General features: G+C 37.7%; 1 protein-coding gene across 7 annotated transcripts in view; it reads left to right on the plus strand.

The window, feature by feature from the left end:
• LOC150091676 (uncharacterized) overlaps positions 1-22,207 on the plus strand; it is a 480,181-nt gene that overhangs the window by 48,400 nt on the left and 409,574 nt on the right. The window contains exon 1 of one of the 7 annotated variants that reach the window (XM_090376309.1): positions 2,612-2,702. The exons of the other annotated variants lie outside the window; for them this stretch is intronic. The gene's annotated coding sequence lies outside the window, so the exon portion shown is untranslated. Of the gene's footprint in view, positions 1-2,611; positions 2,703-22,207 lie in introns of those variants that run through there. 7 annotated transcript variants of the gene reach the window in all.

Here is a 22,207-nt window from a genome sequence, read left to right on the forward strand (position 1 = left end):
AAAAAAATACGAGCAAAAAGCAATGACTTTTATGTACGAGCTGAGAAAATATGGCTTCTGCGCATCTACCATATTGCCCATTCCTTCCTCCAAGCGCATGGCAACAAACGGCTCGATAAATCTTTCTAAAATAGCTAAATATAAAATTTCATGGAACTCCATCCTCTGTTCCTCTGCCATTCTTTGCTTCTTTCACAATTAGACTCCCCAACTACTTATATTCGTCCACCGGTTCTATTCCACCTCAGAATCTGCCACCAGTATCATCTGCAAATCTAACAGTCTGAATCACCCTCATCTTTATCCCCATAAAATTCTCCCTTATCTATATTTTATTTACTAAATGTCTCTAACTATTTCTTTTACATGCATATTAATAAATCCGGGGATACAGGACACACCCTCTCTCACATCTTCTATCTCTCCACTTCAGTGTCATCTTGTCCTCTCCTGACAGTTGCTTTTTATACCCAATATGACTTACTAATCATCATTCTGCCCTTCCAGTCCATTTCTATCCTTTCCGGATCAAAAAGCCTTTTCCTTATCTATAAAACATACATTTTCGTTCACTTTTGAATGTCTTTCTGTCATCATTCTCACCATATCGGCACCTCCGTAGCCAGGTGGGCAGGAGCAGCAGTGCGTAGCACACGCTTCTTGATTAGACCGGGGTTCGAGCCCGTGCCCACCAAATACGGAGGATGCGGTAAGGTCAGGGAATGACCACTACATATCCCCGGAGCAATATGGCCTTAGTTGCTAATGCTCCTAAAAACCAAATAACAATCTCACCATATCTGTTGCATCCCTTGTTCCCCCTCCCGAAACCAAACTTTCCTTGTCCCACGTTTTCCTCCATCCTTCTTATCCTTAAAAAAAAAAAGTACTAGTAGTTAAAAATGTAAATTACAGTTCAATTTATTAAATACTGCATAAACAATTGACAAATAAACAGAATCACAATAAATATTGTTATGTACTGTAATATCAACTCCTCACTTTAAAACCGATTTTTAATTTTTTATGGCCAAATGGCTAACATAAAGGTACAGCAGTACACGCGTTTGAGTTGACAGTGGTTCAAGCGTGACTGCTAAATACGGCAGTGTTCTTCTGTTTTCTCTATTTTGTGAACTGCTCTGATCCCATGTGGCCATCCAGAAGTATATAAAAAATTTATTATTGTTATTATTTTTATTATTTATCGACTTTCAAGTAATTGACGCGAAACCGGAATTTGTGGATAAACTAGACCGATATCTGCCTGGTTTTATTGAAATGTTAAGTTAGCAACACTAAGAATAGCATAAAAAATATGTTGTATACTAGCACATACCTTTCACAAAATGACGGGGAGCCGTAGGTAAAAAAAAAAAAAAAAAAAAAAAAAGTAAAGAAAAATAACTTTTAGTAAGCCTCTCATTATGACGTAATGATTTTTATTCCAAAACCGCGGTCGTTTCTCCCCTCCCCTTTATTCTGATTTCGATAAACACACCATTATCGAGTTACATTTTAATGTTTAGCTTTCACATCAGTTATTTTATCAAAATGAAATAAAATAAAAAAAAAAGTAAATTAACGTTCACAGCTTTTTGAAAACCTTGAGGTGAAAAATAACGCCCAAACTTCTCACCATGAGCTATGCGGTGACGATATTGCTAGCCCTAATTGCGTAGCATTCCATGCAAAAATGCAGCCTTTTTTTTTCTTTTTACCTACACGATTATTCAAAATGGAAATCAGGGGAAGTCACGTGGAAAATGAATTATGCATTTTGATCTGAAACCAATATTGGCTTTCAGAAGTGCATCTCATATGGCATTGCATTTAGAATTCTTTTCCAGATTATTTGAGAGAGAGAGAGAGAGAGAGAGAGAGAGAGAGAGAGAGAGAGAGAGAGAGAGAGAGAGAGAGTGTTGTATACCACGATATTTCGCTAAAATAAATATTTCTGAGCTTCCTCTTACCATTCAATTACTTTTTTTTTCCTCAGTAATTTTCCATTGTTGGAGGCTTGCAGTGGTCTTGATAATTGTTGTCAAAGATTTATATTGGCTTACTTTTATCATGTGATTCTCACTTTATGAAGGAAATGCTGTTCAGATACTGCATGTGAGTTTTGTTTTATTTCTTTCATGACATATAGTTGGTCTCTTGCCAGAATCGTGGTGTTTCCAGTCTCATGATCCTGTGAAGAGCATAGGGCATATCTTCTATTGTATTGTTTCGCTGTAGTTACGTGTGTGTCCTGCTAATATGTAAGAACAAATACTAGTTGGAAAATCAAGATCTATGCTAATATTCCAACTTAGGTGACCCGTTACAAATTTCTAAGTATTATATGTGAAGATTTCTGCCATTCCTATGTTTACTGCTGTGTCATTCTGCTTTATCTGATGCTGTGAAACACCTCGGAACTGAGTCACATGCTGATTATTATTGCACCCGATCGTACAGTCTGGTACCTGCCTCCTCATTGTGGGTGTTTATTTTTCAGAGAAACTTGGTAAATAATACTTTTCATTGTACTCATTCTGGATGGATCTTTAACCTAGAAGTCGGAACGAAATTTTATCACTCCGCTTTTAGAGTATTACGCGATCTAGATCGGGGGAAAGAAGCTGATTATCAAGTCATACAGCCATCGGAATATCTAATCTCCATATTTTAACTTCCCATTCACATAAAGTTTTCGGGTAATGTCAATATTTTGTTATCATTAGTTGTTATGTAGAGATTAGCTTTTAATCTTATATTAGGATTTTTATTGAAGAAGTTTATTTTTCATTATTGTTAGACGTGACACTTCACATTTGCTCCTACAAGAACTCTCTACAACATAGTTAAACTAACTTTTATTTTAAACGGTATGTCGCTCACGTCATAGACGAAGCATGTCTGAGCAGCATGGAAGCAGAAAGCCAATTATACGGCTAGTTCTTTATGCAAAACATCGCAGTAGCTTTCAACGTGCTTATTTATGGCAACTGGTTATAGAATGTGGAACCTGTTGCTAATGCATTAGGTTTAAGTTGAAATAAAAGAAGGTTGTTCAACGACTGTAGCCATCTACGATCAGATATGTTGATCTCCTAATAAAGTATAGTAAAATTTAAACTGATGTGTGGGATAAGGGGAGAGGTAAAGCCCCCTTTTCATGCCGTAATCATCAAAACAAACTCATCATTGTTGGAGACAAGATCAAACAAAAATTTCTTCTTATCCTAATAAGGAGACAGTCATGCTGTTTTTCGGTGTTACTTGAGAATAGTACGGTATTCATAGCGAAAGATCATCATAACACCTCTTCGAATATAGATTTTTGTCATTTTTCATGTTTGCATTGAAGACCACACACATCGTTAACGATTTCTTCAACATTTTGTGATGTTTCAAGGCACTGAAAGATTTAAAAATAATCAAAAGCAAAATATTTGCAGACAGCAGTCATACGCTGTTATGAATTTCTACTTATTCAACGGGCGTTAAGAAAACTATTATGAATGAAATGGGCGTTAAGAAAACAGGATGGTTAATGATTTAGCTTTTCCAAAGGAGGATAGTTTAAACGTTGAGTAAAGGGATGAAAATGATGAACAGAAGAGAGCTAAAAGAATATTACAAATTCAAAAAAATATCGATTTGTATACAGAATAAGGTAGTATAAAATTTGTGGGTAATAGAAGCTGCATAGCTTTTTATTTTAGGAGGCTAGTCTCTTCGTTTAAAGTGATGCATGCAGTTTGCACCTACGTATGTTGGTTGATACGAAAATGTCGAACATAATGTATTTTTGAAGATGTAAGTTATCTTCCTTAATTGGGAAATTTTTCATCTAGCTTTCTTTGAACTTAAAAATTCTAACCATGTTGTTTATGATTGGTTAGTTTAAGAGCTTTCTGTGAAAAGCATATAGTAAACGTGGCTACATTTTCAAAGAATTCTGAATTTCCTATCACTTCAACGTTTCGATTTATTTATTATTTTATTTATTTATTTCGTGCCTCTGTAGGGATGGAGATACTCTGAATGGTGTCTTACACTATTTTATGAGGTGAAATTCGCATTTTTTACTATTTTTTGTATTAATAATCCACAACAGAATATTTCTCTAAACTTGTGCCTACGTGTTTGTAATAATTTTTCAATAATACTTTAATTTGAAAATTGTAAGCACGTCTTATGTTCAATTTTTGTCTTTGAGGACGCTCTGAATTTCTCGTCAGTGATGGTAGTCGGAAAGTCAACAATCAAGACTTGGGCTTATGCTCACAGAGTTGTTGTTATTTTTTTTTTTTTTTTTTTTTTTTTTTTAGGAGCATTAGCAACTAAGGCCATATTGCTCCCGGATATGCGATGGTCATTCCCTGACCTTTCCGCCTCCTCCGTATTTGGTGGTGACGGGCTCGAACCCCGGTCTAATCAAGAAGCGTGTGCTACGCACTGCTGCTCCTTCCCACCTGGCTACGGAGGCGCCTTGCTCACAGAGAATGGTAATCAATGGATGCTGGTTTTCGTGGACTAATGTTATTAGTGGAGTCCCACAGGGTTCGGTGTTGGGCCCACTGTTGTTTTGTATATTTATCAATGATGTTGATGAAGGTATATCAGGCTTAATGTCGAAGTTTGCAGATAATACAAAGGTTGGCAGGGTTGTTAATGACAGTAATGGCAGTATGCTACTGGAACAGGATCTAGAAAATTTGAGCAGATGGGCTGAGAAGTGGCAACTTAAGTTTAACATTGACAAATGCAAAGTACTGCATATGGGTAGAAGTAACCCCAGAGAAACGTACCAACTGTGTGGTACTACACTTAGGATGGTAGAAAATGAAAAAGACCTGGGAGTAATTGTGCAGTCAGATATGAAGTTTTTTGAGCAATGCAGGCAGGCTGCCAGAGCAGGTCACGGGGTTTTGTCAATGATATACAGGAATTTTGATAGCAGGGAAAAGGAGGTGATTATCGCTTTGTATAAGGAAATGGTCAGGCAACGCCTTGAGTACTGCATACAGGTCTGGTGGCCTCATTTTAGGAAAGATGTAGATTTGCTTGAGCGTGTACAGAGAAGGGCAACAAAATTGGTGAGGGAAACGAAGGGGTCCTTTTACCAAGAGAGGCTTAAGTTCTGCAAATTGCAATGACTGGAGACTAGGCACCTAAGAGGTGATCTGATTGAGGTGTATAAGGCCTTGAATGGGTTGAGCACGCTGAATTCTGTTGGGATCCATCCACTTGTTCAGATTACGAACCTAAGGGGCATAAATTCAAATTAAGAAAAGACAGATGTAGAATAGATGTGCGGAAATTTGCTTTTAGTCAGCGGGTGGTTAATTGCTGGAACAAACTTCCACCTGTCGTTGTGGAAGTTGAGAGCTTAAATAAATTCAAGGAGGAACTGGACAAACTTTGAGATTGAGTGGTTGTGTGGATTTTTTTTTTTTTTTTGGCTGATGCTGCATAAGATCATACGCTTTCTTTCTTGCATCACATGCCTCTATTACTATTAGAGATGACAATTGATATCCATAGGTGGCATCACAAAAAAGAGCTTGAATATTTTTAACTGGATCTTCCATATTGAAACAAGATGGCCGCCACGTTGATTTTGAGCACCACCCATCGTTTAGAACTCGTGTTCACACTCAGGTCTAAATAACATTAACAGTACATGTTACATGGATCGTAGGATGTTCTTGAGGGGGGTTAATTTTCATATAAAATGGCGTTTGTTATTCATCTTGTTTCAAAAAATTGTAACTTAAGCTTCATTAGTTTGATTTAGAAAAATACAGGGTGTTTATAAATCATTCACCTGGTTATGAAGTTCGATTAAAATTTCACTATTCAGCACACCATTTTCCGTAGTATTACGGAAAATGGTTTGCTGCAGTCATCAAAGCAACCCATTGAGTTTTTATTGTTATTATCCTGAGACGGGACGGGATAACCACAAGAAACTGTGGGTTATCCCGGGACGGCAGTGTGCCAGGAGGGTGAGAGATTTATATACTGAGGTGCGAGGAACCACATGTACAATGTACAAGAGTACATGCGTGCTCGACCCTAGATATTTACATAATTGAACTTATATACACTTGAAATAAAAACAGAGTTTATAGCAATAGACATCAGAAGTAAAAAAAAAAAAAAAAAAGAAATTCAGCAGGCAAAAAGACCAGGTGTAGGTTTCGTCACAGGTTCAATTGTTGGTAACAGTTCTTGAGGCATTCCTTACTGTAAAGTTTTTCCTCACAGAACTTATCAGGGTTGATGCCCAGTTTATTGTAGATTTGGAGACAGTTGGCTGGAAACATGCCCCTAAGGGAATCAATGTTTATAAGTGTAAACCGCAGAGGGTGGCAGGAGTCGCGGCGTTCACCTCTTGTCTTCTTTTGGCCAGAGATTAACGGGGATACAGATGGAGCATCTATTCGGCCTGTGATAAGCCGTGCTAGCATGAGTGCATTTCTTGTCGTAATGAAAAGTCTCCAGGGAGTGGTCCCTAGATTAGCTTGGAGGATGGATCTAGAGATAGTAAAAGGGTGACCCACCGCCCTGTTCATCCATGGCCGCCGTAGCCTAGTGGTCAGGCGCGCGGGTGCATAAGTACACGTGCTTTGAGTGACCGGGGTTCAAGCCCGTGACTGCTGAATACGGTGCTGTTTCTTGTATTCTGTGTATCTTGTAAACTCCTCTGACCGTTTGGTCGTCCCGGAGTATAAACAGAAAATTTATTTATCTGAGCAACCAGTATTCCAGACTTAGGTACTTTTTTAGGTGGGAGGCAGGAGCAGGTGACCAATTTTCAGATGCGTAGAGAGGGATAGGGGTAATGCACCTCAGGATGTACCGACAAAGCAGCGCTGGCTGATGCACACCGACGAGCTCCTGACGCACTGCCCAAAGTGCCGCGTACGTCTTCTGTTTCATCCTGGCAGGAAGGTGAGTCCAACATTCCAGGTGAGGCCTAGGTCTGTGTGGGAAGTTACCCTTTGTACCCTTTCCCAGCCAACGAAGATTTGAACATCATTTTTAACTCTTTTCTTTCTTTTTTTTTTTATTTTTTTATCGGTAGTTGAGCAGATTTAGAAGGGTTCAAATTCAACCCAATTATGGCTAGATAATTTTCCAGTTTCATTATCTGTGTACAGGCCTGTTGGTTAATATCAAGGATCTGATCAGGATGGTTTGAACTCACGTAGAACTTCAGATCATCGACATAAGAGACAAAGTTAGAATTACATAGTAGGAAAGGTTCCAAAACTGCTGTGAAGAGGATTGTTGAAAGCACACTCCCTTGCGAGATGCCTCTTGTGACGTCGAAAGTTACCTGGAAGTCGTTGACAGTAACAGACAGATGTCTGAGAAGTAGGATGGACTTCAAGATTTGTAGCGAAGTATCTGCCAGACGGAAGTAGTGCTCGAGAATAGTAAAGAGAGCTGGTAGTTATATTCTGTCGTATGCCGATTTAATGTCCAGGAAGATGATGTCAATCTGGGATTTGTTATTGATGGCCTGTTGGATTCTGAAGAGGGTATCTAGAAAATTGGTAGTTGATCTCTTGTGTAGAACGGTATGAAGGTACTCGGGCCTGTGACCAAAGCAATGCTGGGCAGTTGCTGGCTGAATCGCTTTTTCAAAGAATTTAAGTAGAGAGCAATTGATGGAAATTGGTCGCAGATCCTTCGGAAATTTTGGTTTTCTAATCTTTGGTATAGGCTTGACACGGTAAGATCTCCAAATTGATGGAACTCTTCCAGATTGTAAGATTCGTCTGAAAATGTGGAGTAGAAGGTCAACAATGTATATGCTGCATATTTTTACTATGAATAATGGGAAAACGTCTGGTCCTACAGTAACTTTGTTAGGTAATTTGTTGATGACATCAATCAGCGTCTCCCTAGATATTTCTATGTCGTTCATCTGTGCCCTAGGTAACCAGTCCTTCTGTGAGGGGGAGGAATCTGGATCTGGAAAATCTGCCTGCAGGAGGTTGCACTGTACCCATTCCTGGATAAGCTTTTGATCAATGATATGATGGTTTGTCTGGTGTGATAGAATCCTTTTACCCCTCTTCAACCTATCAAGAACAGCTTGGTTTAAGACTTGTCTTCTCTTTTTTAGGAAGTAAGCTCTTTCTTTCTTAAATATAGTGAGGTCTGAGGAAAGTTGATATTTCTGCCATTTCTGGTATGCCTTCTGCTTCCTGATGAAAGCCATCTTGGTTTCCTTATTAAAACACCGATTCGACTTGCTACAAATCCTAACTTTCTTGGATACACCTAACTTTCTTGGATACACCACGGAGTGCAATTAATTTCAATTGTTTGGACAAGGCCATAGTGGCATCCTCTATCGACTCAGAATAGAGGCATCCCCAGTCAAATCCGCTCAAGCACTATAAAATGATGTTTGGCTTGAGATATTTAGTAGAGAAGGCAACCCTAGGCAGTTCAGCAGCATACTCATCAGGTAACTCAGGGGAATTACCATGCATGGATAACTGGCATGCAATTGGCAGGTGATCTGATTGAAATTGGAAATTGCTAGGCAGGAGCTTGATGTCTGGTAGCTTATGAAATATTAGGGTGAGTGCTTGGCCTCCTCTAGTAGTCGGCGTTAAGAACCGTGTAAGGTCAAAGGTCCGAAGAGTGACCTAAATGCCCTCAAGAGCATTTTCGTGCTTAGGGATCGGCAAGTTGAAATCACTCGCAACTACAGTTGGAGTTCTAGGTACTAAGTTTGTTGCCAACCAGGTGAGCAGCTCAGATCTAGAGTCTTCATTGTGATCTGGGGGATGTAAACCAGGCAGCACTGAATTTGAATAAGAGGACTCCTCAGCGTTGTACAGATTGCATCAAAGTTGTTCGACTGGCTTACTCTTGTCCTTATTGGCTGAAAACGATTGTTAAAAATGATTTCTACACCACCACCCCGTCTGGGGTTTCTTGAATTCCTAATGTTCTTGTAGGGAGCGTTGGGAGGCACAAGGTCACGCTGCCTATCCGCCGATAGCCATGTTTCAGTAAGACAAATGATATCCAACTCATCAAGAAAAAGGAGGTTCTGGAGGGAGCGAAGCTTGTTTTTTATGCTGCGTACATTCTGCATGAATCACAAAAGCTTTCTGCCTTGTGAACCTTGTTGCATATGGCCCTTTTGTTGCTATGCGTGTATGTCCTGTCTTGGTCCGTTGTACGCGATCGGTCTACTCCTCTCTTGATACAGCTTAATAAGGGTGCCTAAGGGCCAGCGCTGTGGGCAACCTTGATCCCAGCAAGTATTGTGACAGTACAGCAGCATTAAAATAGAGACTGCAGGAGAAAGCAGTGTGCGTGTTGTGGTTGTGGGATACCAAATATCCACGATGGTGGAAAGGCGATGGTTGAAACAGTTTAAAGAAACTGGCATTGTGCTGCACCAGAAAAGAGCATGTAGGCCTAGTGTATCTGCAGATAAAGTTTCGGAAATTCAGGAAGTGTTTACCTGAAGTCCTACAAAATCTTTCCACTGGGCAAGCCTACAGCTGCAAATACTGAGAGCAATATTGCACAGGGTAGTTCGCAAGAGATTGAAATTTTATGCTAACAAAGTGCAAATCATCCAGAAAATTAAGCCTCACGATAAACCACAACGAGAGGAATTCGCTGTTCACATTCTCAACCGTATAGATGATGAGCACTTTCTGGAAAATGTCTTTTTCAGTGATGAAGCGACATTCCACCCATCTGGTAAAGTTACAGACACAATTGTCGCTTATAATAATCTAAACATCTTGATTCAATTTGTGAAGACGAGCGTGATAGTCCCAAGGTAAACGTATATTGCGCACTGTCCTTCAGTCCGATTGGGCCATTTTCCTTCTACGAAAACACCATGAACTTCTCAAATTACCAAGATATACACGAATTGTATGCTGCACCTCAGCTGGAAGATTTGGAGCCACATGTGTTCTATGTATGATGGGGTACCACCCTGGAGATTGCATGTTCGCAATTTCCTCAATAAAAAATTTCCTAACCGATGGGTCTGTCAGGATGGTCCCATTCCATGGCCTCCTCGGATATCACCCTATAGATTTCTTTGTAGGGGATTCCTACAGGACAAGGCGTATAAAAAAAAAAAAGTTAACGTCACAGAGTTAAAAGATCGGATTGAACAGGCAGTGAGTTCCATTTCTTGATATGCTTCAAAACACATGGAATAAAATCGGCTACCGTCTTGGCATTCTACGTGCTACCAAAGGAGCCCATATGGAGGTTTCTGAAGTACGGTTATGTGATAAGAAATTCTTTGATTTGCTTTTTTAAGAGCAGCAACCCGTTTTACAATATCTATTACAGTAATATTTTAAGGGAGCTTCATAATCAGGTAAATAATCTACGTACAAGTTAATGCAAATGCATCATATTAGTACACAGCTAAACTCTGAATTAGCAAATTTTTGCGAAGGCGGCATCGTTTAAGTTATATCTCATATTGTGAACACCTTCGCAACAAGTTGCCATGATATGCACTACTTCGAATAAGTAACGCTTCACCAAAGGGTTGGATTGGGTTTGGATTTTTATTGGCGCATTAGCAACTAAGGCTATAATATATAAAAATTTAAGCTTTCAGTGACCTAATTAGTTAGGTCATCATGTCAAGATATTTAATAACAAATATTAATAAAATAATAAGAGGAGTTATTTAATAACAAATATATAAAAGATAAATCAATAAAGAAATAACAATAACATGTAAATTTTAAATACAAGTAAAAACGTTTATTGATTTTAAATAGCTAAAAACAGCAGACACATTGTCATTGTCGGATAAAATCTGACTGTGTATACGGCTCAATCAGATGATTAAAAGCGGTAAAACGGATATTGCTAAAATCTGGACAGTCAATTAAAATGTGTCTGATTGATAAAATTGTGTCACGGGACTCACACATAGGGGGATCATCAGCCCTCAGCAAATACGAATGCGTCAAATGACTATGTCCTATGCGGGTCCGGGCAAGAAAAACTTCCTCCTTACGATTCCTGCGCAGACTAGACTGCTACGGTTCAATTACAGGCTTTATAGGATATAATTCGTTCGTAGTCTGTCTATTCCACGAATCCTGCCATTGGGAGTATATATTTTGGTGTATTATTTGCCTGTAGTCTGTATAGGGGGACTGACAGGAAGCGATTATTATTGGGAATTGCTGATTTGGCTCCGGTGTCAGCCAAATCATTTCCCCCAAAGGAGAAGACTGTTGTTACTTATTCTCAGCGGATACCACCACCTACACGGCACCGTTTCAAGGCTATTTTGCCCTTCTTCGGTGTGTGGGTAGGTACCCTAGTGACGTAATTACAATATGAGATATATTGTCATTACATCATTTTTTGCAAAAATTTGCTAATTCAGAGTTTATCTGTATGATGCATTTGCACTAACTTTACGTAGTCTAATTCTCTCGCAGCCTGAGGCGTAAGCCCTTAATGCAAATTAGTCTTAATTCATCTTATACACCATCAGGCATCTCTCATATTGTGGAGTTATACTTCATAACCGTTTTGCCATCATTACATCACTAGGGTACCTGCCCACCCACCGAAGAAGGGCCAAATGTCCCCGAAATGGTCACCAGGGCCTGATGATGTCCGGAGTTTCCAAGAATAGGTAACAACAGTCTTCTCCACTGGGGAAGCGTTTCCTATTCGAGGAGTTTTTGAGGGGTTTGAGTTAAAGGAATTATTGCCCCTCTCATTCTTCTACACCGTTTCTTTTCCACTCCTACTATTAGGCGCCTCCGTAGCCAGGTGGGAAGGAGCAGCAGTGCGTAGCACACGCTTCTTGATTAGACCGGGGTTCGAGCCCGTGACCACCAAATACGGAGGATGCGGAAAGGTCAGGGAATGACTACCGCATATTCCCAGAGCAATATGGCCTTAGTTGCTAATGCTCTTAAAAAAAAAAAAAAAAACCTCCTACTATTACTTTCCCTCTACTTTTTTGCTTTTCTAAGTCTAATAGGGACAAGTGGATAGTAGAATTATTATCCCACACATATACAAAATAGCCTTGAAACGGTGTCGTCTGGTGGTGATATCCGCTGAGAATAAGTAACAACAGTCTTCTCCTTTGGTGAAGCGTTACTTATTCGAAGTAGTGCAATATCATGGCAACTCGTTGTGAAGGTATTCACAATATGAGATATAACTTAAACGATGCCGCCTTTGCAAAAATTTGCTAATTCAGAGTTTAGTTGTGTACTAATATGATGCATTTTCACTAACTTGTACGTCGTCTAATTCTCTTGCAGCCTGAGGCATAAGCCCTTAAATACATCTTAGGTAAATAATTTATAGACATACTGTATGTAGAATATTCTGGTAAGTTATTGGCAGTTATGTGAAATTCTTTGCAACAAGTTACAGTTGCAAGCTCGATGTTATCTTGCGTTGACATAATAAATGTAGATACCATATTCGATTTTTTAATGATGTTTCGCAGTAAAATGTTCCGTATGCATTTGAACAGTTAATGTAGGTTCTGAAATTCTGAAGTTTGAGAGTACGCTCGTGAAGATAACCGGAAAAAATAAAATAAAATAAATAAATAAGGAGGAAGGGATTGGATATAATCCCTGTATGCATGCCTTTGTTTAAAATTCGAAAAAGGTCAGTGAACCAGTTTTGAAAATGAAAAGTATCATTTTATGCTTTTTTAATTTTTTTTTTAAAAACATTTTTCTGCAGCTTTGATTTCTCATACTGTTTTTTTTTTTTTTAAATCCTGGAATGCGTTCTTTGAGATATTACATATTTTAAAAATTGTTTACAGTTCTAAATGGAATTCGTCTTTTGTTTCACTCAGCAAATTGCAATCAGAGTGCGAAATTGCCCCATAATCCATTCCGTTATCTGTATTTTCCACTGAAGTTTCCGTAGGAACATATGACTATGAGTAATTTTTTCCACTTCTTGGCCTTTCGATGAATGATTAAGCTAAAGTATCCAGTTATCGTATAACAAATCTGTATCAAGGAAACGTTGCTTATTGTACATGACGTAATGTAATCAAGATCAAAGGTTAAGTTTCTCATCTCTGGTAGTATTGCTCGAATATATCATGTGAAGAGTCATTTCCTTTCACATCTGACAGTTGTAGTGGTAATGAACATATTACGGATTTGACCACTCATTTTGACAAATGCATTTTCCTGTATTTGTATAGTGTGCATCAACAATTCTGTATTTTCGCTCAAAAATTTTGCAGTTGAGGTTGTCAAAAGCCATTTTTAAGAATTTCGTACTTTCATGATTTGATATTTATTAATGTGTAAAATGGCTCGTTTTTGGTTATTATTGTGTGTGTGTGTGTGTGTGTGTGTGTGTGTGTGTGTGTGTGTGTGTGTGTGTGTGTGTGTGTGAGAGAGAGAGAGAGAGAGAGAGAGAGAGAGAGAGAGAGAGAGAGAGAGAGATCAGCTGGGCTATTAGGCGATTTTGAGGTAAAAATTTCTGTTTTTTTTTTTTTTTTTTTAATTCTGGCGTCAGTTGACGAAGTGTTTTAAAACTTATGGTTACGGTTTTCGATGGCCTCTTATTTTTTTATCTTTCTACATAACAAAAATTATGTTCACATTCCCTTGTAGATCTTATTTTATTTCGTTTTACGACGACTCTGCTGTACTTTTATTTTAGAGAAATTCTTTCACCTTCCCAATTTCACAATGCTCTTATTCGATTTTAAGACCAATAGCTCTTTGTAGTTGTGAATCTACTGGTTCAGAAAAAAAAAAAATTACAAATTCCTACGTGATTTTTACAATGTCTGTATTCTCAAAGAAAGTTCATCAACCTGAGCGCCCGTGTGAGGTGATTGAGCTTATGAAAAGTGTCATTTATTATCGTTGGTTGTGGATTTTTGGCTTATCAACTACTTTAGTCATAGCGAATCGGTTCATTTGGCTTCATCATGTCTGTTTAAAAGTGTGTTCATCAGCCGATTTGTATATTGTGTACGCTTAAAAAGTTACTAAATGTAACACTTAAAAAAATTACTAAATGTAACATTACGTTTCAGGAGCGTTAACAAATAATAATAACACGCGATTTATAAAAAAAAAAAAAAAAAGGAGCAAAAAAGCAACAACTGGTCTTAATACATGAACTGATAGCATATCGTTTCTCGTATTCGCTATATTGTCCATTCATTCCTCCAGTCAGCGCACTGCAAAAAATATAATATCTAGTGCTTCAGCTCCAACATACGATAAATGGGTACCGTATGTAATATGTATATATATAAAAAAAAAAAAAGAAAGTAATAATAATTGCAGGATTTTGCTGGTCCTATTTTAATGAAATTTGGGATTGTTTGATAAATCTTTCTAAAAAGCCAATATAACATTTTATGAAAGTCCATCCATTAGCAGTCAAGTTATTACATGCGGGCGGACGGGCATTGGGAAGGCAATAGGTGCTTATGCATATATGCTAAGGCGCCTAAAAGCCCAGAATAATTCGCCTAAAATCGGCTAGCTACAGCCTGGACTGCGACTTTTAAGAATTCATCCAGTTCCTGACGGGATTCGAATGTAGACTTCCCCAAACGAATGACAAGTGGAAAGCACTTGTCACTCGGTTGGAGAATTGTCACTCGTGATAGTATAGTGGAACTGAATTGTTATGGAGAACCGTTAATTAACCTGATTACTTTTCTTTTTAAAGTCTAGGTTTTTAAAGTGATATTTGAGTAGTTCACCAGATGTACAGTAGTTATCCAGTATTCAGCGAAATCGTAGTTCACTATCATAAAGTATTTTACGTGACCAGCACATAGTTTAATACCTTAAATTATTTCACTTAGCAGAATTATCGGTTTAATGTTTTTAATAGTTAAGAGGTTATCTTATCTGTCTGCTATGTAAGTGCAGTATATTTGTATTTATTTATTTATTTAAAACAATTACATAGCGAAAATGGAAGCAATGTGTCTTATTAAGAAATTAATCTTAATAGACCTGCCTCAATTTGTGCGGCTTGCTTCCTGTAAGTCTTTTAGTGAACTGTTAGGACCCATTTGAGCATTAGGATTTTTTAATTCATCTCTTGTTTGTGAGAAAATAAAATTGCGAACCTTTTGAATGAGGTAAAACCGCTGTGCAAAAATCGCGCCAACAGGAATTGCTTATACACAAACATAACTATGCTAGCAGAGAAATGATTAATTCTGACTCTTTTAACACAATAAAGTATAATTATTTCCTCGGTGAAATAATTTAGGGGGCTAAAATTTGATATTAGCCCCCTAAACGTGGATTTAAGAGTTATACAGAGGAAACGTGGATTTAAGAGTTATACAGAGTAAATAAGAAAAAGAACGCCTAGAGAAAAATTTTGTTGAATTCAGAGAACGATAATAAAAAGCTTAGAATTTTAAATTCAAATGACGAAGTATTGTATTCTTTTTTTATTTTTTTGTTTAATAGAAAGCTGAGTGTTTTTGAACACAAAACGAAACGTATTCTTATTATTTTTTGTTTTTGTTTTGCAGAAGATTAGAGGATTAGGCTTTTCCAAGGACTGAAGTTAATCATGTCCTTCTGTTCCCCACTGGGAATGACCTAAAGATCAGCATTTAAGGAACTGCTGGTGAATTTTTGTTATTGTTCACCTCACTTCAGAGGAAACATAATATCCTCTCAGAAGTAGTCGGGCGCGCTTCCGAAAAAACAAAAACCGAAATAAAGCAGAGGTATAAAAGCATGCAGGAAACACTAGAGATATCAAGAAGTTTATGCAGTTTCAAAGATGAATGATTGTCATGCAGTAATTTCACTACATTGCTTTTCAAATTTGTGTGCCATAGTTAAAAGACTTTCCAAAAGAAGTAACGCTATTCCCATTCCTATTTATCTAGCTCTTGCAGGTAGCAAAAGCTGAAAAGGGTAGAGAAGGATATCTGCATGTGTGAGTGATATCCAGGATTTGCTGTAAATGAATATGATCATTAAACGTGACTTAAATATCCTGAAGTTGGCTGAAGAAAGGCTTTTACTTGAAAAATTCTTTTTCTGACCTATTTTGTTTGTCTCTCTCAGTAGTATCTAGCAATCGAAGCAATTTTGTAGTACTTTGTATGTTGGGCAAGGGACATCATATGTATTTTAGCGAAAATTATTCCAGAAGCTGCCTGGCTTTGTTTTTTTGAATTGTCCCATAGATTAGTAAACAGTAGAAGCATCTGTTAAAACAATTCTAAATATATTGAAGTCTACATGTCGTTTATTGTCAGACTCAGAGTCACTGATATAAATTTGGTAGAATGTAATGCAAAAAGTGTTTTTTTTTTTTTTTTTTTTCCTACGTTAGTTATAACGAACATGGAAATGTGCTAGCAAAATAGTTTAAACCAGTCACTAGCCGAAATTTCCTGAGAACAAAAAGTGGCGGACGAAATGCAAGGTAGAATGTTTTTCAGTTATGTTTTCTTATATCATTATATGTGACTTTCTTTCGTACTGTGTTTTCCTCAGTACATCTGTACTAACTCTTTGCGGTACCCTATTTATTTCTTTTATTTGAAATTTTCCTTCTTCCCTTTCCCAGTAATATTTTCCTTAATCTTTAACGTCACCATCTGTATTCTCTCATTTTGTACATAATTTCTTGCATTAACTGTTGGTTCTTTATGGTTGAAGGCTTATGATAAGACTTAGTATTCTCTTTGCATCATTGTTTGGATACGAAGGGACGATGGTTGATGATGATTATTTAAGTAGTAATTTGAAGATGAAGATTATGTAGTAATTTTATGAAAATGATATTTATTTATGTAACAGTATGGAATGAAATGAATCGTATAGGTACTATCTACTTTTTTTCTTTCAAATCATCTAAAATAATGTGCATAGCACATTAGAACAGATGGAACCTTTGGAGATTGCTGATATTCACCAATTAGGTGTACAGTTTAATGATTTGTGGACGTGGAATTGAACAAAATAGTAATAACAGTAATTGAAACTTGAACTGGTTTAACTATCGAAGCTTCAGTCATGTTATAAGAAAAACAATTAACAGTCTGGAAAATATTGTACAGAACCTGAGAGCTATTTCAACGCTGTGGTTGAAATAAAATCCAAATTCGTACGCTTTATCTGAGTTCGATTTCGATCATGTAGACTTCCTACTCTCAGTAAAGCGTGAGCGCCAAATACCCGGCGCTGAGGCTTGGGCTTACAGTGGCGGACAAAAAAAACTGCATCACGTGTGAATTTTGCAAATAATGTGTTTTGCGCTGCATAGTGGGTTGCAGAAATGTTCGAAATGCATTTGTTAGATAGGATATATATCTGTGTGAATGAAATCCAATAAAAAGATTCCACCTGATATACCTAATTGCCATAAATATCTTCCCAAAGGATAAAATTCGTAATTAATGGAGATATGAGAAATCATGTAAATGGCAATCATGACAACCAAACATACATTTTATTGCATTTACGTGTACAAACTTAAATTACAAGTTAACGTAATAGTATTATGTACTGTAAATCTGCAAAATAAGTCCTAAATATTTTGTTGTTCCTCCTCCAGCTGCAATTACACCCTTGCAACGATCTGGCATAGAGTTAATCAACTTCTGGATATACGGTTGCCCAATTTCGTGGTACCACACCCTTGCAATGCTTTCCTGCAGCTGAATCTTACTTGTTGGCTTCTTCTGAGCAATTTTAGACGACATTATGTACCAGCAATTTTCAATAGGGTTCAAATCTGCACAGTTGCCGGGCCAGTCCAACACTAATGCTGCATTTCTGAGGCATGACTGCACCTTAAGGGAGAAAAACGAGGGAAAACATTGGTGTAAGTATGTTTTAAGTCTTGTGAGACAAGAAGACAAACTCATTATTAAATCTAAATAGCATAAAACTTAACAATTTTGCTGTGTGGTAAGGTGCTGAGTCCTGTTAAAAAATGCAGTTTTGGACGTCTGTGTGGTGATCCTTAATAACGGGTTTCAGACACTCCTCCAAGGTAGCAGTATAGGTTTCTGCATTCACCGTTCCGTTAATAAACTTAATCCGCCCAACCAATTTGATTGTTATGCATCCCCAGACAATCTGACCGACCGGCGGGGAACTTTACACTCGGTGTTATGCAGTCAGGATGGTATGCCCCCGATTTTCGTCTTCTGACGTATCGCTTCCCATCCAAGCGAGCCATGCAGGTTGAATTTCGATTCGTCAGAAAAGATGACGGTGTCTCATTGCTCTGTTGTCCATGAAACATGCGTTTTAGCCCAAGCAAGTCGCTTTTTCCTCATTTGTTGAGTCAATAAAGGCTTCTTCTTGGGCCGATAGTCATGCAAACCACATTCCGAAAGCCGTCTTTGGATAGTTCGTGCACTTGTTTCAACACTAGAGGCCATCTCAAAGTCCAGTTTTAGATCAGGAGCACTAGCATGCCGATTACGAAGGCATAGCCGTTTCAAAAATCGATCTTGTGAAGGCGTAGTCACTCTCTTATGGCCTGATTCAGGTCTTCTCTTCATGGTTTCACGCTTTAATTCAGCACCCGGGATACTGTTGACTGGTGGCAGCCTATTTTATCAGAGATAGCACGCGTAGAAAGCCCTTCCTGTGACAGAGCAATACCTACACTTTTTTTTTTCTTGGTGTCAACTGAACATATGGAGCCGTGCTTACACCTCCGCAAAGCAGGATATAATGAGCGTATATACCCTTCCAACGCCGTATTTATAGAAACAGCTGATGCACCTTGCAATTACTGTTCTGGTGCAATAGAAACGATATCTGATGCAATACCTTTGCTTTGCGAAAAACAAAATGACTGTAATAAAACAATATAAATAAATATTCTGTTTATACTCCGGCACGACAACCAAGTCAGTAGAGTTTACAATAAATCGTCAATACAAATATTTATCGTATTTAGTAGTCACGGGTTTGAACCCCGGTCCACTCAAGAAACGCGTGCTATGCACTCTCGCTCCTGACCACTGGGTTACGTCAGGCCTATAAAACTAAATAAATTTTCTGTTTATACTCCGGTACGACAATCAAGTCAGTAGAGTTCACAATAAATCGTCAATACAAATATTTATCGTATTTAGTAGTCACGGGCTTTTGAACCCCGGTCCACTCAAGGAACGCGTGCTATGCACTGCAAAGTCTGCAAAGTAATTTTGTATGTTACTGGCGGCTTCCAGGGTTTCCCCTATGTCCGCCGTTTGTTAAGCTTTATTTTTGCCAGCAGGATTGTTATTAATTCCTCTAGAAACGCGTGCTATGCACTCTCGCTCCTGACCACTGGGCTACGTCAGGCCTATAAAACTAAATAAATTTTCTGTTTATACTCCGGTACGACAATCAAGTCAGTAGAGTTCACAATAAATCGTCAATACAAATATTTATCGTATTTAGTAGTCACGGGCTTTTGAACCCCGGTCCACTCAAGGAACGCGTGCTATGCACTGCAAAGTCTGCAAAGTAATTTTGTATGTTACTGGCGGCTTCCAGGGTTTCCCCTATGTCCGCCGTTTGTTAAGCTTTATTTTTGCCAGCAGGATTGTTATTAATTCCTCTAATGGGGGAGGGGGGGAGAAGAAAAAAAAATTAAAATAAAATAAAAAAAAAAAAACTTTTAATTTAAAAAATTTTTAATGTTTCCCAAGAATTTAAGAATCTAGAGAATTATAAATTTAAATTAATTAAAGGTTAGGGTTTACTTAATGTTATTTTAGTGTGTGTAGCATGTTGTTTTGTGTTGTTTGTGGCCGGCTTCTGGCATTTAGCAGCAGGGGGTCGAGGGCGAGATGTGCCCCAACCCCCCCGCTCCCGTCCCTAGCCACGAGGAGGCAGCCAGATTCTACTTAACTCCAATTGGAGTGACTAATCTATGTGTATTTACTTAGGCGTGCTATGCACTGTCGCTCCTGACCACTCGGCTACGTCATCTTATATGTTTCACTACAAATGTTTCTTTTTTTAAGGTAATGCAGTTTTTTTGTCCGCCACTGTATATTCAACTAAGTGAAATCCCGCCGTTATCTACGTTTCTGCATAAGTTGCAAATATCCTTTTAAATTGTATAGTTTTACCTGAATAGGTGGTCTTCAATGCATTTAAAATTCTGAGACACCGCCAAGACAGCTATTTCGAAATTTCATCGAGTGCTTGGTGCTCAGTCTTCAGTGAAAACTGCGAAATTTTGCATGCCATTTCAGATATTTCTTTCACAGTTTTCTGCCTTCCGAATATCATAAAGCGTTTTAAAAAAAATTCTTTCATTTTTTTCTCCCAGTAAAATCGTATTAGGCTAGTACCTCATGCTGAAGAGTACCCATTCATTGGAAAACGCAAGGATTAGTGATAATAAAATAGTAATACAATGTAGCTAAAATTGGAAATAGAAAGGAATAGCTTAATTGGAGGAAAATACCAGAAGTGCTTGGAAATGATTGGAGACTGCAGTGAACTGAAGACAAATCGTTGTACTTTACTTTAATACTTTTATTAATAAGTTAGGTAACTTTCAAATCCGTCTACAAAATAATTTGTTAGGATACATTTGGTAATAAGTCGGAAGATTGACTTTATAGGTTTATTTAGAGTGAGTGAATGAAGGTTTCTCTTAATATTTATCGGATTATAAATTCGTTTTAGCAGATTGGTTTTCATTACCTTTGTGTTCCACGTTTGGTGTACGACGGTGACCTAATTTCCATAATGTTGACGTAGGTAGGGCTTCACTGATTTGTGTTGGGCCTGTGCTGCGGTAGACGTGCGGTAACTATTTACTTTAAGCTGGCGTATTGATTAGGATTAAGCAGAAAGCAGGTTTGGTCGCTTACTTATGTTTACCTGTTGCATCTCATTAGTTTCATTCTTCCAATTATTTGAGGGAGAGAAAGAGAGCGATCAGTCGATATTTCTTGAGACAACAGTGGTCAAACGCGTGGGTACATTAGTACAGACGTTTCGGTTGGTTGATTGACTACTAAATTGGTGATGTTCTTGTATTCTCTATCTTTGAACCTCTCTGACCTGACCTTATGTGTTCGTCCTGTAGTATAAACGATAAGTTTATTTATTTATTATATTCACGGATAACAAGGGACGCTTTTTGTTGTCGTTACTGTACAGTGAAAATAAATCTTTGCTAACTTGTGTTTTACAAGAACTAATACATCCGTTTTTGTTTAGGCAGGGATCGTCTCGACAGGCATTTTTGTAGATGGCGAGAGGAGTCAGATACCTTATATGAAGGCTAGTCGAAAAAATGGCATGAAGTAATGTAAAAAGGTATTAGGGAACATGAAGTCCTTATTTAAAAAACCTAAAATACACGGGGTTCCAAATGACTGATCCCACAGCTAAAAACAATTTACCCTTGATTCATTTATTATTCAAATAACATGCTATTAATTGCCGTACATGAATGAATTCTTATACGAATAGTTCTTTGAACGTTTCTTAAGGCAGAAAGACTAATTTGAGAATATGCATTCCAGATGTGTCCCTTACTTTATATGATTATGATGCCTTTATAATGACAAAAAGAATGTAATGTATTTTTTTTCCTTCCTGTGGCCCCACATTTCTGGAGGTAATGTGAATTTTACTGGTCTTGCTTAGGATTTCTTGTTCTTTTTAATTTCACATTAATACCTGCATAGTGTGAATCTTTAATAGCACTTTACTGTATTAATATTAGCCTTTCTGAAAGAAAGACTGTATATTATAGTTTTGATTCTTGTCAGCATGGTTTGGTGAATGAAACTGCCCTTCTAGGGAATGTGGATGACTACTGTTTTCTGAAACTTATGATCTGATTCACTGCTTAAAAGAATATAATATCTTCAAAAGTTAGTTTTATCCTCCTTCATTTGTTCGGTTTTGAACAAATAATTCATTAATTGCAAGAAAAAATGTCACGAGTTTCACTTTGTGAGATTTCATTCCTTTGAAGACAGCACTAAAATCGCAGAGCGCAGTAATTCGTTTTTTAAATCCTGAAGGAATAAAACATTCAGAAATGTGTAGAAGAATGAAGAAGCAATATGGTAAAGTAGGTAATAATTTTAATATTGGGGTTTTCCACCCGTATACGAAAATGATCCTTGAAGAAACACTCGTCCAGCTATAATACATTAAACTGTATGAGCCATAAAGAATTGACGCAA

Source organism: Mastigoproctus giganteus, chromosome 1 (genome assembly GCF_048544385.1).
Source record: "Mastigoproctus giganteus isolate SK-2022 chromosome 1, ASM4854438v1, whole genome shotgun sequence".
Classification (NCBI taxonomy): domain Eukaryota; kingdom Metazoa; phylum Arthropoda; class Arachnida; order Uropygi; family Thelyphonidae; genus Mastigoproctus; species Mastigoproctus giganteus.